This window comes from Vicia villosa, linkage group LG6, assembly GCF_029867415.1.
Source record: "Vicia villosa cultivar HV-30 ecotype Madison, WI linkage group LG6, Vvil1.0, whole genome shotgun sequence".
Taxonomy (NCBI): Eukaryota; Viridiplantae; Streptophyta; class Magnoliopsida; order Fabales; family Fabaceae; genus Vicia; species Vicia villosa.
The window spans coordinates 46,835,138-46,852,623 of record NC_081185.1 but is presented as its reverse complement, the minus strand read 5'-3'; positions in this window follow the sequence as shown (position 1 = coordinate 46,852,623).

Here is a 17,486-nt window from a genome sequence, read left to right as displayed (position 1 = left end):
GAAATTACATCTCAATTCAAGACCTACAGTCATCAATTTCATCTGGTCGACAATTAGGGTTTTTGACCTAATTCATCTGAACAACTGACTTTTTAATCAGGACAAGATATCACAACTCAAACTATGATTCAATATCCTCTAATGCCTCAATATGATCCATTCATACCATTCATTTGGTGAGGATAACCTGTTTCATTTGAAATCTCCAGAAACGCGATTCGTCTGAAAAAAGTCAACTGTACAAGAACACCTTTGACTTTTGGGAATTTTGGTCAACCATGGCTTTTGAAGTTGAAAATCATCAATATATGATATATGAAGTCATTTGATCAAGAAAAATCAAGAAAATCAATCAAGAATCAAAAAGTCAAAAGTTTGACTTTCCATACTTAGAAAATTTTCTAAGTGTTTTGCATGGTTTTTTCCAAACTTTGGAAGGGAATTTCTCAAAATTTCACCTACAAACTGAAAAAAACTTCCAACATGAAAGTTGTAGATTTTGATCCAATAAACAACTTTGACACATATAAATTTTTTCCATAAGATCAACCATTTAAGAGATATGGTGCTTCAAAGTTGGTACTTTTTGAAAACTTCACTTAAAACTTCATTTTTCTCAAAGTTCATGGATCTTTTTCACCCATTTCCTTAAAGGTCTTGAAGAAACTTTCAACTAGGGTTTTGAAGTGTGTAATATGAGCTTTCCAAAATGTCCAAGAGCATGAAAAAATATGGAGTATAGCCATGGTTTTGAATTTTGACATTAGTGAACTTTTTCACTTGAATTTTCACCATTTTTCAGTCTGGATAGACGATTGTCAAAAAGCGTTCGACAGCATTAAGGAATATCTGCTCGTACCACCTATCTTGTCTCCTCCAGTGGAAGGAAGACCTTTGATAATGTACTTAACCGTCTTAGAAGATTCCACGAGTTGTGTCCTTGGATAGAAAGACGAGACAAAAAGAAAAGAGCATGCCATCTACTACCTGAGCAAGAAATTCACTGACTGTGAATCCCGCTACTCCATGCTCAAGAAAACCTGTTGTGCTTTGGCCTGGGCTGCCAAGCGTCTCCGCCAATACATGATTCGACATACTACTTAGTTGATCTCCAAGATGGATCCAATCAAGTACATCTTTGAAAAGCCTGCCTTGACTGGGAGAATTACCCATTGGCAGATGCTGTTATCAGACTGCGACATTGAGTATCACGCTCAGAAAGCCGTGAAAGGAAGCATCCTAGTTGAGCACTTGGCTCACTACCCACTCAATGATCATGAATCAACCAGATTTGACTTTCCAGACGAGGACCTCATGTACCTCAAGATGAAAGATTACGACGAGCCACTACCAGAAGAATGACCTGAGATAGGATTCCAATGGGGCTTGATCTTTGACGGAGCCGTCAATGCTTTTGGACGAGGAATTTGGGCAATCATTGTTACCCCTCGAGGTACCCATATTCCATTCACCGCCAGATTAACTTTCAAATGCACAAACAATGAGGCCGAATATGAAGCTTGCATCATGGGTCTCGAAGAGGCCGTGGATCTAAGAATCAAACACTTGGATGTATACGGAGATTCTGCTTTGGTCATCAATCAAATCAAAGGAGAATGGGAAACACGCCAACCTGGGCTAATCCCTTACAAAGACTACGCGAGAAGATTGTTACCATTCTTCGACAGGGTAGCTTTTCATCACATTCCTCGCAACGAAAACAATTTGGCTGATGCATTAGCCACACTCTCTTCCATGATTAGGATAAATCATTGGAGTGACATTCCTCAAATTGATGTCATGCGCCTGGATAGGCCCGCTCATGTTTTCACAGCAGAAGCATTCATTGACGACAAACCGTGGTATCACGACATCAAAAACTTTCTTCAAAGGCAAGAGTACCCTCTTGGGGCATCAAAGAAAGATAGAAAAGCCTTGAGAAAGTTAGCTGGCAGATTCTTCCTGAATGAAGATGTTCTGTACAAGAGAAATTTCGACATGGTTCTGCTCAGATGCGTTGACAGAAACGAAGCAGAAACACTCATGAGAGAAATACATGAAGGTTCCTTTGATACTCACACCAACGGACACACCATGACAAGGAAAATACTGAGAGCAAGATATTATTGGCTGACGATGGAGTCAGATTGCTACCAGTATGCAAAGAGGTGTCACAAATGTCAAATCTACACCGATAGAATTCATGTGCCACCATCTCTTCTCAACATACTCTCTTCCCCTTGGCCTTTCTCCACGTGGGGAATCGACATGATCGGAATGATCGAGCCAAAAGCATCCAACGGACATTGCTTCATCTTGGTAGCCATGGACTATTTCACCAAGTGGGTCGAAGCAGCTTCATATACAAACGTCACAAGATAAGTTGTCGTCAGATTCATCAAGAATCACATCATCTATCGCTACGGCATTCCTAGCAAGATAATCACTGACAATGGGTCAAATTTGAACAACAAAATGATGAAGGAACTTTGTGAAGAATTCAAGATTGAACATCACAACTCGTCTCCTTATAGACCAAAGATGAATGGAGCTGTAGAAGCAGCTAACAAAAACATCAAGAAAATCATTCAGAAAATGATCGTCACTTACAAAGATTGGCATGAAATGCTCCCGTTTGCTCTTCTTGGTTACCGTACATCTGTACGTACTTCGACTGGAGCAACTCCTTTCTCCCTTGTGTATGGCATGAAGGAAGTCCTACCCATAGAGGTGGAGATCCCATCAATGAGAGTCTTGATGGAGGCAAAATTAACAGAAGCGTAGTGGTGTCAAAACAAATTCGATGAGTTGAACTTAATCAAAGAAAAGCGCATGACAACTTTATGCCACTGACAGCTATATCAACAAAGAATGAAGAAAGCTTTCGACAAAAAGGTCCGACCTCGCACAATCAAAGAAGGCGACCTTGTGCTAAAAAAGATTTAATCTTTTCTCACAGATTCTAGGGGAAAATGGACTCCCAATTATGACGGCCCATGCGTGGTCAAGAGAGCTTTCTCGGGAGGTGCCTTAATACTTACGACTATGGATGGAGAAGAATTCACCCGTCCTATGAACGTCGACGCAGTCAAGAAATACTTTGCCTAAATAATCAAAAGAACAGCTCGCTAAGTTGAAAACTCGCAAAGAGCGACTTAGGCAAAAAAGAGCGTCTCGGTGAATTGAAAACCCGAAAGGGCGATTGAGGCAAAAGTTAGAGACATAAAAAAATAATAAATCAATCCCGGTAGATTTTAAACCCAAAAGGGGTAATCTACGTAAAAGTTAGGGATATATGGCAAGTAATTGTGTTCAGGACAAACTTGATCATACAGAAAATCCATAGCGGAGTATTCATCATCAGTAGGTCATCTTCTACGAAGCACGAATACGCCGCAATTCAGAGTAGAAGGGAAAGATAATGGTCGTCACGTTTCAGCATAGTCCATAGAATCATGCCTTCGGCTGATTACCATTCCATAAATAACAATTTGAGCCTTGTGCCTTTTCTTTCCAATCGAGTCTTATTCAGTTTCTTAAAATTGCATTTTTTAAGTCTGACAATCATTTTCTTGAAAAAAACGTTTTCAAAATAAAATGAATTTACTTGCAAAATAAAGGTGAAACTTCTTTCTAAGGTTTACAAACAATAGGAAGAACGCCAATAGTTGCTCCGAGAACGGTCGACACTCCGGGAACAAATTTCCCCACGAGGTCGCTTTGCGAACATCTCCCGATGACGGGTCTTCACTTCAAATCATTTCACTCACTTCAAACAGCGGACAACTGACAACCCGGTATCCCTAACGGAGTGCAAACTACATTTTTCAAGAAGAAGACATCTTCTAATCAACAAAAATTCAAGTCGTATCACAGGATTTCACATCCGCGGCAGTTCTATTCACATTCACTTTACACTTCACAATCATTATATCATTCATGCATACTTCACGCATCATATCATATGTCTGCACAGTCAGCATAGTCTAGTTAGGCTTTTATCATACTGTTGCCTAAGTCACATATACTTCAATTTGGGAATTTCCCGAGCAAGAGATTCTTCCAGTAGAAGACAAGCGTCACCCTTGTCAAAGAATCTTCATCCAAATCATAAGTCCCCGGCGGGGGTTACCATGCAGATTTCCATTCCCCGTCGGGGGTTACCACGCAATTCATCAAAAGTCCCGGCGGGGGTTACCACGTAATTCATCAAAAATCCCCGGCGGGGGTTACCACGCAACTCATCAAAAGTCCCCGGCGGGGGTTACCACGCAATTCATCATAAGTCCCCGGCAGGGGTTACCATGCAATTCATTTCAAGTCCCCGGCGGGGGTTACCACGCAATTCACCAGAAACAAACAGCAGTCAAAGTCAAGACAGTTTGTTTTCAACCAGTTCAGCATGGCGTATCCAAGTCAAACGTCATCAACTAAGACGACAGTTTCATCATGATCAGCAATCAACAGATCTCCTCAGCTGAGTCGTCTGACTACTTACAAGCTGATCAACTCCATTCTTACACGCTTCCCCAGAGATTCCGTGTACATCAAACAAATGGCAATCTCAGTCGCGAAGTTTGTTTGATCTCAGAATCCACGCATCGCCAACCGAGCGGATAAGTGATACCCTCGACAGTACTGTGGTATTCACGGATTATTTTCCCAGCGGATCTCTTGCTAAGTTCATGAATGGCAGCCTTCTGCGAAGACAATTCATCCACTTCCCCAAGCAAAATACTCCGGCAGAATTAAAGAACGACGATTTTCTACAAAAACAGCTCATCTACAAGAACGCTCCCCACAGGAGCCAACGAACAACAGCCTTCCATGAAGACAGTTCGTACACCAGGTAATTCCCCTAGATGAATGGTAGTTTTCCTCCAAAGACGGTTCATTTACCTTTTAATCAAGAATCCACTACTAGAGTCGACAGATGGCAGTCTTCTTCAAGAAGACAGTTTGTTCACTCTTAAGTGTCCCCTACAAGCTAACAAATGGCAATCTTCCTCAAGAAGATAGTTTGTCCATCCCGGGATTCCCCAGCGGGTTGACAAATGGAAGTCTTCCTCAAGAAGATAATATGTTTACTTTTGGCAATCCCCAGCAAGTCAACAAATGGCGATCTTCCTCAAGGAGATGGTTTGTTCACTCTAATTGTTTCTCCCGGTCAGAGTCGACAAATGGTGGTCTTCTTCAAGAAGATAGTTTGTTCACTTTTGGGATGCCCCAGCCAGGGTCGATAAATGGCAGTCTTCCTCAAGAAGATTAGTTTGTCCACTTTTGGATTTCCCCACGGAGTCAACAGATGGCAATCTTCCTTCAAGAAGATAGTTTGTTCACTTCCAGGAGTTCCCCGACGAGTCGACAAATGGCAGTCTTCTTTGAGAAGATAGTTTGTTTCTCTTAAGGATTCCTCAGCTAGAGTTAACAGATGGCGGTCTTCTTCAAGAAGATAGTTTTTTTACTCGATAAATGGCAGTTTTCCCCGAGAAGACAGTTTGTTCACCTTTTTATTTCCCTAGCAGTCGACAAATGGCAGTCTTTCTCAAGAAAGACAGTTTGTCTGTTGTTTAATCCTCAAGGGGTCGATGAATGGCAGTTGTAGCAACCTGCCTAAAAATAAAGACTTAGAGTCGCCACCTATTCTGAAGGGCGAATAGGAAACCCTACGCAGTTTAGAGATTCGGGGTAAGTTATTATAATCAGGTCGAGGGAAGGTGTTAGGCACCCTCAACCCTTTCCTATGCCTTTGAATCTAAGGCAAAGATTTATGGCTAAAATTATAGAGGTTAATAGCTAAGGGAATGAATAGGGAGAAAATTGAGATTTAGAATTTAATTGAAATTGTAAGGGGGGAGACTCGCCTTGTTACCAAGTGCCTACGTATCTCCTTATGGAGAATCAGAGTCAACGTAGTTCGGGCACAGGGTTGTACGCCTTAGAATTTGATATGGAGGTGTTTGAAGTTGTTTTGTGCTTTGAAAAGCATTTTGAGTTGCCTGATTGAAAAGGATGAAAATTCGTAGTTTGGTACTAGTAGTTTGAAAAGGTTTGGGAAGTATTTTAGGATTTGGGCGTACAACCCTGGTTTAATATGTCACCGTTAGTTGCGATGATCAATAGGTTTGATCATTATAGTTAACGGATTAATGGGGTATTGCTGGTTACTCTGACCGATAGATTCGATCGTCGCGGGAAGCAAATAAAAGTGTTTTAAATTTTATATATTTTTTATCTCTCGTCTAATGCTACTAATAGATTTAGTCGGGTTGAGGAGAGAATTAAATTAAGGATTTTACCATTTTTTATCTCTCGTCTTTGCGACTCATAGCTTTAGTTGGGTCGAGGAGAGAATTAAATCATAATTAATTAAATTATTATCAATAAATAAATTAGATTAATCAAGATTATTTCTCGCCTAAAGCGACTAACAGGTGTAGTCGGTTCGGGGAGAAAATTAATTTGAATTACGAAAAAAAAAAGAATAATTGAACAATTAACCTTTTTACAAAATCAATCAATTAAGATTAATTTTCTTAATTCTGCAGGGGGTGTATTTTGCATTTGGGAGCAATTTAAGGGATGTGCAAATAGGAAACGGACTGAGCCCATTAAACTGTTTCTCTTGCGCAGGGGGGTGCATTTGTTAAAGGTAGGAAATAAAAGGAATGTGCGAATAGGAAGGGGCTTGGCCCAATTTACTCTTATAACACGTCTGATCACGTGTGGCGTAGGGGATGGCTACGTTGCACTCTTAGAGGCAATGGACGACTGGGATTTATTCAGATCGAAAGCAATGGCATGCATGTGGAGTTATGTGAGAGTCTATGGTAAGACATTGGTCTACTGCCCCCAAAACTAGCCAATCACGTGGCCTGGGAGTGGCCACGTGGCGTACGGTTATTGGACCTAAAGGGATCTTATCTCTCACATGTTGACTTACCAATGCCATGACTCTCTTCCCAATTAACCCTTCCCACTTCTCCCTCGGTTGAACACAAAAAAAAAACAGAAAAGAAATAGAGTTCTCTCACCTCTCTCTTCGGCTTTCTCTCTCTCCCTTACTCTCAACAGAAAAAAAAAACGATGAACATTCATCCTCTCTCTCACTTCGGCTCTCCCTATCCCTTGTTTCCTCATTCCCTCCCATTCACATATGCCTAAAAACCCAGAACGTTAACAAACCAAACTCGACGCGAAGAAGCTAATCGAAGAACACCCGCGGCGGCGCTTATGAACACGCGGCAGTGATGATGAATAAGGGCGGCGGCCGGCGCGGCGGCGCCCCGGTGTTAACCCAGAGCACACAAATAACACAACGGCTGACTATCGATATGTCAAACTCTAAAGCTAAGCGGATTAAAACTCACCTTTCGGTCTTGATTTTCAGGAACGTGTAAGCTCTGATTCGTCCTCTAATCCTTTCCCTTCTTCTTATTTTGCAGGTTCGGGTGAAGATTAAGGTGTGACTTCCTCTTCGCGACGGCTCTGATTTCCAGAATTTCTCCTCCCCCTCTCCTGATTTCCTTTTAGGCTTATATAGTTAGGGCTTTAACTCTATATTAGGTTAGAGATTTCAATTAGGTTAGTTTTGATTCAACAGGAACATTTGATTTGTTTACGAATTTGTTTGTAATTGATTTGCAATATTTGATTAATAAAAGATTTTATTTGATTTCTGTTATAATTCCAGATTTGATTTTATTATGGATTGCTGTTGATTCTGATTAGAATAGATTGAGTTTGATTGAAGATCCATGGGCCTGGGTTGAAGATGAATTAGGGTTTGTTTGGCTGGTGGGGGCGGCGCCGAGAGGAGATGGAGGGAGCTAGGGTCGGGGCGGTCTGAGGCTGGAGATGAACAAAAACAGGGTTTGGTTTGACCCGGTTCGTACCTTGGTGTGTCTGGCCCGCCAATATTCAAACATTACTCCCTCAAAAAACATTAATCAGTAAAAAGAAATAAAAACAAAATTGAGAATAATAAATAAACCCAAAAATGTTAATTGCTAAATAATGTTTTAATTAGTAATCGTTTGAATTAAGCAATATATTAATTAATAAAACTTAAATAAATACTAAATTAATATTTATAAAGAATTTTAAAGAATCTAAATGGGTTTAAACTTGAACCCAATTTCCTTATTCCTCAAAAGACACCCCCCTTATCTTTCTTTTTTAGAAGGAGCAATTTAGGAATGGGCCAAGTATCAATTGGATTTAGAAAGATTTTGCTATTTACACCCTTATTTCATTTTGACCAATTTATAAGGGAATTTTATAAGAGATCGAGTTTAATAATAGGTATATTAAACCCTATGGCTCTTAATTTTTAACACCCTTAATAAATTGAAAGATGTGAATTGTATTGGGTAAATTTTGGGGTATGACAGCTGCCCCTATTTAATTATTCTTTGATCGAAGGGTGCGAGAGTATGCAGTTCTCGCACGTTCGAATCGAAGGGTTATTAAATACCGGAAGACCCCAAAATTTGACCAGAAGCTTGGGATTAAATGATAGCTTCCAAACGAGAATAGGAACATTACCAGACGAGAACTGGTTACCGAACGAGAATCAGATTTTGACGTAACAGTTAGACGAGAACTGACTACAAAACGAGAATTGGATTTAATTGGGTTTAATGTACCAGTCAGACGGGAACTTACTACCAAACGAGAATTGGATTTAATGTAACAGTCAGACGGGAACTGACTACCAAACGAGAATTGGATTTAATGTAACAGTCAGACGGGAACTGACTACCAAACGAGAATTGGTTTTTCATGTACCAGTCAGACGGGAACTGACTACCAAACGAGAATTGGATTTAATGTAACAGTCAGACGGGAACTGACTACCAAACGAGAATTGGATTTTGATTGTTTGCCAAGCTGGAACTGGGTTTTGATGTGATCGGCCAGGATGAGAACTGAGCTTTGATGTGACTTTTTAGGGCAAGAACTGCACTTTGAAATGATTTTCCAAGACGAGAACTGGACTTTTAAATGACTTGCCAGGACAAGAACTGGACTTTGAAATGATTTGGATTGCTAATGAAAATTGGACCTCTGTGATATGTAGTATGTGAATGCCCCAGATGATATGCGTGGTTTGATGCTGGAGTGAAGTGACTTAATGAATGCATGAAAATGATTTATGATGTTGACTCGAATGCTCTTGATTGATGCCCCAAATGGTAGTCGTGGATAACGAAGGCGTAGAAAGGTCGATTATGCAACAATGCTTCTTGTCACGTGATGGTAGGATGTGATGCTAGCATGATTTCCAAATACTCGTTTTGAGTCCGAAGAACGCAGATGTAGGAGAAGGATCCAATGGAATTGTTCACAGAGCTTGCCCCTTCGTGAAATGTATTGTCCCAATTTGCTGATTTGCTGAGATTTTTCTTGATACAGTCCGGAGAGTATTTTGCTTCTAATATGAATTACCCCATTTCATTGCACTTTGAAAATATTACGCCCCTGATTAATTGACTCTTGAAATGATTTTAATCTGATAATCTATTTTGAGTCAACTCCTTTTGATCGAGCCTCGTAGTGATTGCCCCAACATTTGAAATTTTGAAAGACGTGCCCCTTAATCTGAAGGAAGTATCCTTCGAGGGAACTCGAATTTTACCATGTCATGATACGAACTTGATATGCACTGCCCCAACGTTTGATAGTTGAAAGGTCTGCCCTGAATCTCCAGGATATGGAGGGCTAACCATGGTGTGATATCAATTCGATATGAATTGCCCCAATATTTTGAATTCTTGAAAGAAATGCCCCTGATTGTTATCGCTTCGATATGTGACCCAAGTTGATTGAATCTTAGAAGAATGCCCCTAGTCAATAGGATCTTTTGATTATATGCCCCTGTAATCCTTGAAATTCTGCCCCTGTTTAGGAGAACCCTTTAGATGTGGTTCACCCATTCGGGAGTCTTTATCAGAAATGATTACTTTTGATTAAACCAATTTCGGGATCTCCTTGATGCCAAGTATTTATTTGAATGTAAAGTTGTACCCTTTGAAAAGTAATTCAAACGTGATGCACATGCAAGTTTTGAAATCAAAGTTTTTACAAGGACGTGGATGATTAGAGATGGAAGATGCGAAGAAGCAATATGGATATTCATTAAGATACAATAGGAGTCAGTTTAACCAAATTATGCCAAGTATGCTTTCGTATTTGACCAAGCTTCAATTAGGACTTTTAAGGGTTGTAACGTGGCCATGGTTCGTGGTTTAAGAAACAAATGATATAAGGCTCAAATCTTATATAAACCCACCCCTTTCTCCTTGATGTTCTCCAAATCCTAAAAATTGCCTAATCCAATGAATGTGCTTTGTTTGCAAGAGAATCGTTTCAGTTCTTTTGATGTTGAGCAGAAGCCTTGGTAAAGATCCAAGCACCGGTGAAAAATGTTGTAAATATCCAAGCATTGATGTGAAGCTTTGATGGTTTAGCAGTCACAAGATTATCCTTTGTATTTCGCCTTTGTGTCCCTTATTTTTGCACGAACCAATTCTTTTGAATTTGATCCATCGGGATGCCCTAATTTTGCCTATGTCATTTTTGTTTTCTTTTATGAAACTTTCCATTTTGACTTAGCGGGAGCTTTCCTTTTTTTGAATGCTCCTTTTGAAATATTGATCCTTGGATATTGAATATTGTGACTGCCATATTGATTTTGATTTGCAAGCTTCGACTTTGATACTTCCTCGATCTTGAATGATGCGTTGAGGAAGAAGATTGTTGTGAATGTTATCTCCATGGCTTCCTCCATCTTGGATGAAGGCGAGGAAGAAGTTATGCTTGAACCTCTGCTTTGCTTGATCCTTTGCTTGAATCCTTGCTTGGATTGAGTGATTCTCTTGACAACCAAAATACACCATTGAATTAACCAAATCTACCCTGCCCCTGGTTGAAATCAAGGTTTATTTGAAAAGTAGAAACAAACTCCAACTCCTAGCTCGAGGGGGTGACGAGGGATTAACATCCTTATATCTCCACTATTTAGGAATTGAAACAATGCCTGTACATCATCAGCTCGGTTTTGCATTGAAAGCATACGTTAGCAAAATTCGATTAGTTTTAATTACATCATTCTCCCTCGAAGTTTGTTAAATGTGAGAAATAGAAAAAGGATCAAATAGATTGACTTTTTTGTTCCATTTTTAGAAAGAGTGAATACGAATGAATTGGCTTCAAAAACATGCATGCTCGTTTTATTAATATTAGTTGAAGAATACAACTTTAAGAAACAAACAAAACTTAGCAATAACAAAATTTCAAATGTAAACTAACAAAGCCTAATGATCTTAAGGACGAGCTTCCGTGACTTTTAAGAGATGCTGCTAGCCATTTTTGTATTCGTCAAAGTAAGGGGTGACCATTTATCAACAATTTTCCTTCTTGAAAGGTTAAGTACCTCATGTCAATCAACTGTTGAACTTTGGCTTTAAAAGCGTTGCAATCCTTAGTCGAGTGCCCTACTGATCCAGCATGATATTCACATTGCACATTGGGGTCATACTCAGGAGGGAATGACTTTGGTGGCTTAAGAAACTTGGGAACCACCAATGAGCTTTGTACCAGATGTGGCAGGAGTTGACTGTAGGTCATAGGGATTGGATCTAGGGGAGCATTCCTTCTTTCTAGAGTATTTCGGGGCCTTTGATGATTCTGCCCACCTTGTGGTCGACGGTTTTGTTTATATCTTTGCTGTTATTGCGGAGCATACTTAACTGATTTATTATATAGAACAGACTCTTGTTGCACAAATTGAACTGGTGGCTGGCTAATAGTTGCAGCACAGATTTGTGGAGCATCCTGATCAGGAATAGTTTCTGTCATCTGATAGCAGGGGATCTGAACTGGAGAATAAGCATGATCTTTCTCTCCAACTTCGGAAATTGTACCTGTTTCTTCACCATCCTGTTCTGGGAATTCAAAATTAGTAGCAACATTCTGAATCCTACCAGTCATAAGAACGTGCAATTCTTTCTCCTATGACAACCAAAGTTGAGAATTCAGAAGCGGCACATCCAATCATCTGATTCAGATAGGGGTCTTGTAAAGTGTCCATGAACATGTCTATAAGTTCTCGTTCCAAGAGGGGAGGTTGAACTCTAGCAGCTAGCTCCCTCCATCTTTGTGCATACTCTCTAAAGGATTCGTCAACCTTCTGAGTCAAACCCTGAAGTTGAATTCTGGTAGGAGCCATATCACTGTTATGTTTGTAATGCTTGAAAAAGGCTTTGGCTAGATCTTTCCAAGTTCGGATGTTGGTCCTTTCAAGCTGGGTATACCATTCAAGAGATGCCCCACTAAGACTATCCTGAAATAAGTGCATTAGAAGTTTATCATTTTCTGCATAAGGAGCCATCTTGTTGCAAAATGCCTTGATGTGTGTTATCTGGCAAGTGTTACTCTTGTACTTCTCAAAGTTGGGGACTTTGAACTTAGGAGGAATCTTGATATCAGGCACCAGGCATAAACTAGCAGCATCCAAACCAAGGCAATCATGATCCTCAACAGCTTTCGATCTCTTATCCAAAAGACGGAGCTTACCCTCATCTTCATCCATTGGAAACTTAAAGGTATCATATGACGAAACAGAAAGATTTTCACGGTGCGGAGCCTCGTTGACAGGAACTTGCATAGTGTTCCTAACATTCTGATTCAAAAGGACCTCTTGGGTAGGATTGACGACTTTTCGATGAACGCCACTTGGATCAACAGTAACATCCAGCCTCTGAACATGCTGCCTTAACTCTCCTTGTCCACTTGTAACGGTTTGGATAGCTTCCAAAAATTGACCCATAGTAGTCCCTATCTGAGCCCTAATCTCTGCCATGTCTGTCTGAATTTGTTCCATGATTAACCTCAAATGTCGAGAAATCAACTTGCAGTCTCTGATTCCAAATACAAATTAAGATGCGAATGAGCTCCTTGTAGAAATGCATGTCATGTATGAATGATAAACCCATATGATGCAACGGTATATGAATATATTTTATTTTATGGTTTTTTTTCATGCAATGCAATGTGGTATAGAGTGGGGGTTACTATAAGGATGCCCCACACATTTTAAGGGATAAACCCAAGGAAACCCTTTAAGGCCTGTGGAAAATGATAGATAGATGGAAATCCCTACAAGCTAGGGACTATGACACAATATAGGAAATCCCTACAGGCTAGGGAACGCGTAGGAGCAGGCACATGATGACCGTTCAGGATAATCACCAAGTCTCATGGCCATCGAGAGGCCAATCGACGTGCATTATTGGGGATGTCCTTCATGGGAAGGACATGGTCTTGGAAATAAAATCCCTACAGGCTAGGGAACGCGTAGAAAAACCTGCAAAGTTGAAATGTCTATATTCGTAGTATATAAATTGCACGCACATAATAAGCACATAAGCACGTAAGCCCTAGGTTCATAGGTTCGACGTAACGGCTTAGGGTGCCTACCCTTCCCATTGGTATGTTCTAGAAGGTCTCATGGGGTCGTTCGTAGCCGCCGAGACTTTTTGTCTCTTTGGATTTTAGAACAACTCATTTATCCATGAGGTTCGAGTTTTAGGGGTAGGTTCCCAGAGAGATCAGCCAAATACCAAGTCCTGCCCTCAACAAAGTCGAGCTTCGTATCAGACATTTCCGGATATTCAACCCACTCTAAGTGGAATTATAATAAGACTCGTAGGCGATGTAATTCCCCTCTGGTCTTAAATATAATTCCCACGCTTAGGTTTGACAACAGTTTTATAATCCCAACTGTGCAAATATATTAATATAACATTTAAACATTTGATGCAAATATATTAACATAAACAATTAACATTTAGGCAAATGATAAAAAATAAATAAATAAATAAAACAGAAATTAAATATTTATTAAAAAACCATAACCCTAAACCAAACCCTAAAATGGCGAATTAGCCAAACCCTAAAAATTTCGCCAAAAACCTAAACCGTTTACCAAACCTAAACCCTGCCAAGCTTTAGGAGCATAATAATTCACCATTAATGATTTTTCCCCAGCAGAGTCTCCAGCTGTAGCAACCTGCCTAAAAATAAAGACTTAGAGTCACCACCTATTCTGAAGGGCGAATAGGAAACCCTACGCAGTTTAGAGATTCGGGGTAAGTTATTATAATCAGGTCGAGGGAATGTGTTAGGCACCCTCAACCCTTTCCTATGGCTTTGAATCTAAGGCAAAGATTTATGGCTAAAATTATTGAGGTTAATAGCTAAGGGAATGAATAGGGCGAAAATTGAGATTTAGAATTGAATTGAAATTGTAAGGGGGGAGACTCGCCTTGTTACCAAGTGCCTACGTATCTCCTTAGGGATAATCAGAGTCAACGTAGTTCGGGCACAGGGTTGTACGCCTTAGAATTTGATATGGAGGTGTTTGAAGTTGTTTTGTGCTTTGAAAGGCATTTTGAGTTGCCTGATTGAAAAGGATGAAAATCCGTAGTTTGGTACTAGTAGTTTGAAAAGGTTTGGGAAGTGTTTTAGGATTTGGGCGTACAACCCTGGTTTAATATGTCACCGTTAGTTGCGATGATCAATAGGTTTGATCATTATAGTTAGCGGATTAATGGGGTATTGCTGGTTACTCTGACCGATAGATTCGATCGTCGCGGGCAGCAAATAAAAGTGTTTTAAATTTTATATATTTTTTATCTCTCGTCTAATGCGACTTATAGATTTAGTCGGGTCGAGGAGAGAATTAAATCATAATTAATTAAATTATTATCAATAAATAAATTAGATTAATCAAGATTATGTCTCGCCTAAAGCGACTAAGGGGGTGTATTTTGCATTTGGGAGCAATTTAAGGGATGTGCAAATAGGAAACGGACTGAGCCCATTAAACTGCTTCTCTTGCGCAGGGGGGTGCATTTGTTAAAGGTAGGAAATAAAAGGAGTGTGCGAATAGGAAGGGGCTTGGCCCAATTTACTCTTATAACCCGTCTGATCACGTGTGGCGTAGGGGATGGCTACGGTGCACTCTTAGAGGCAATGGACGACTGGGATTTATTCAGATCAAAATCAATGGCATGCATGTGGAGTTATGTGAGAGTCTATGGTAAGACATTGGTCTACTGCCCCCAAAACTTGCCAATCACGTGGCCTGGGAGTGGCCACGTGGCGTACGGTTATTGGACCTAAAAAGATCTTATCTCTCACATGTTGACTTACCAATGCCATGAATCTCTTCCCAATTAACCCTTCCCACTTTTCCCTCGGTTGAACACAAAACAAAACAGAAAAGAAATAGATTTCCCTCACCTCTCTCTCCGGCTTTCTCTCTCTCCCTTGTTCTCAACAGGAAAAAAAAACGATGAACATTCATCCTCTCTCTCACTTCGGCTCTCCCTATCCCTTGTTTCCTCATTCCCTCCCATTCACATATGCCTAAAAACCCAGAACATTAACAAACCAAACTCGACGCGAAGAAGCTAATCGAAGAACACCCGCGGCGGCGCTTATGAACACGCGGCGGTGATGATGAATAAGGGCGGCGGCCGGCGCGGCGGCTCCCCGGCGTTAACCCAAAGCACACAAATAACACAACGGCGGACTATCGATACATCAAACTCTAAAGCTAAGCGGATTAAAACTCATCTTTCGGTCTTGATTTTCAGGAACGTGTAAGCTCCGATTCCCTTCTTCTTATTTTGCAGGTTCGTATGAAGATTAAGGTGTGACTTCCTCTTCGCGACGGCTCCGATTTCCAGAATTTCTCCTCCCCCTCTCCCGATTTTCTTTTAGGCTTATATAGTTAGGGCTTTAACTCTGTATTAGGTTAGAGATTTCAATTAGGTTAGTTTTGATTCAACAGGAACATTTGATTCGTTTACGAATTTGTTTGTAATTGATTTGCAATATTTGATTAATAAAAGATTTTATTTGATTTCTGTTATAATTCCAGATTTGATTTTATTATGGATTGCTATTAATTCTGATTAGATTAGATTGAGTTTGATTGAAGATCCATGGGCCTGGGTTGAAGATGAATTAGGGTTTGTTTGGCTGGTGGGGGCGGCGCCGAGAGGAGATGGAGGGAGCTAGGGCCGACGCGGTCTGAGGCTGGAGATGAACAGAAACTGGGTTTGGTTTGACACGGTTCGTACCTTGGTGTGTCTGGCCCACCAATATTCAAACATTACTCCCTCAAAAAACATTAATCAGTAAAAAGAAATAAAAACAAAATTGAGAATAATAAAATAAACCCAAAAATGTTAATTGCTAAATAATGTTTTAATTAGTAATCAATTTGAATTAAGCAAATTATTAATTAATAAAACTTAAATAAATACTAAATTAATATTTATAAAGAATTTTAAAGAATCTAAATGGGTTTAAACTTGAACCCAATTTCCTTATTCCTCAAAAGACACCCCCTTATCTTTCTTTTTTTCAAGGAGCAATTTAGGAATGGGCCAAGTATCAATTGGATTTAGAAAGATTTTTCTATTTACACCCTTATTTCTTTTTGACCAATTTATAAGGGAATTTTATAAGAGATCGAGTTTAATAATAGGTATATTAAACCCTATGGCTCTTAATTTTTAACACCCTTAATAAATTAAAAGATGTGAATTGTATCGGGTAAATTTTGGGGTATGACAGCAGTTTCTTTTCAAGAAATAGTTTGTCTACTTCCATGGAACTTATCCCCAAAGAGTTGACGAATGGTAGTTTTCCTCCTGGAAAACAGTTTATTAACTCCCTAGCATAAATCGATGAATGGCAGTTTTCATCCCGAAGACAGTTCGTCCACTTTCAAACAAGGTCATTAGCACCTCAAAAGGACGTGCGATCATATGGCATTATTTCGAAGACATCAAATTGAAAGGAAAGTATGATAAGTTTCTTATCAACCATCAAATGGCATCTCCCTAACAGATACTGGTGAGAATTTTGATGAGGAAACAGACCCTTGGAGATTTTCTCTTTATCTGAGATATCATCAAAAAATACAATTGAGACCAGTTTCGCGATCAGAAATCCGAAACGATGGGAGGTTGCTTACCTTTTTTAGGTAACATTATTACAACTAAGACCAGTTTTGCGATCAGAAATCCGAAACGAGGGGAGGTTTCTTACCTTTTTCTAGGTAACATTACTACAACTAAGACCAGTTTCGCGATCAGAAATTCGAAACGAGGGGAGGTTGCCTACCTTTTCTAGGTAACATTACTACAATTGAGACCAGTTTCGCGATCGGAAATCCGAAACGAGGGGAGGTTGCTTACCTTTTTCTAAGTAACAACACTTAGTCAAAGAAGATGGATCGCACATTCTACATTGCCATCCATTCACCAGAGTTCGCTTGACACATTTCTACGGGAGTTTGTCTCCCATCCCCTGCAGAGTGCGACAACGGGATCAAGTCATGCACGAACATTTCATTATCACAACAACATCTCAGGAACGCCCAAAATTCGGGCATTCTTTGGTAT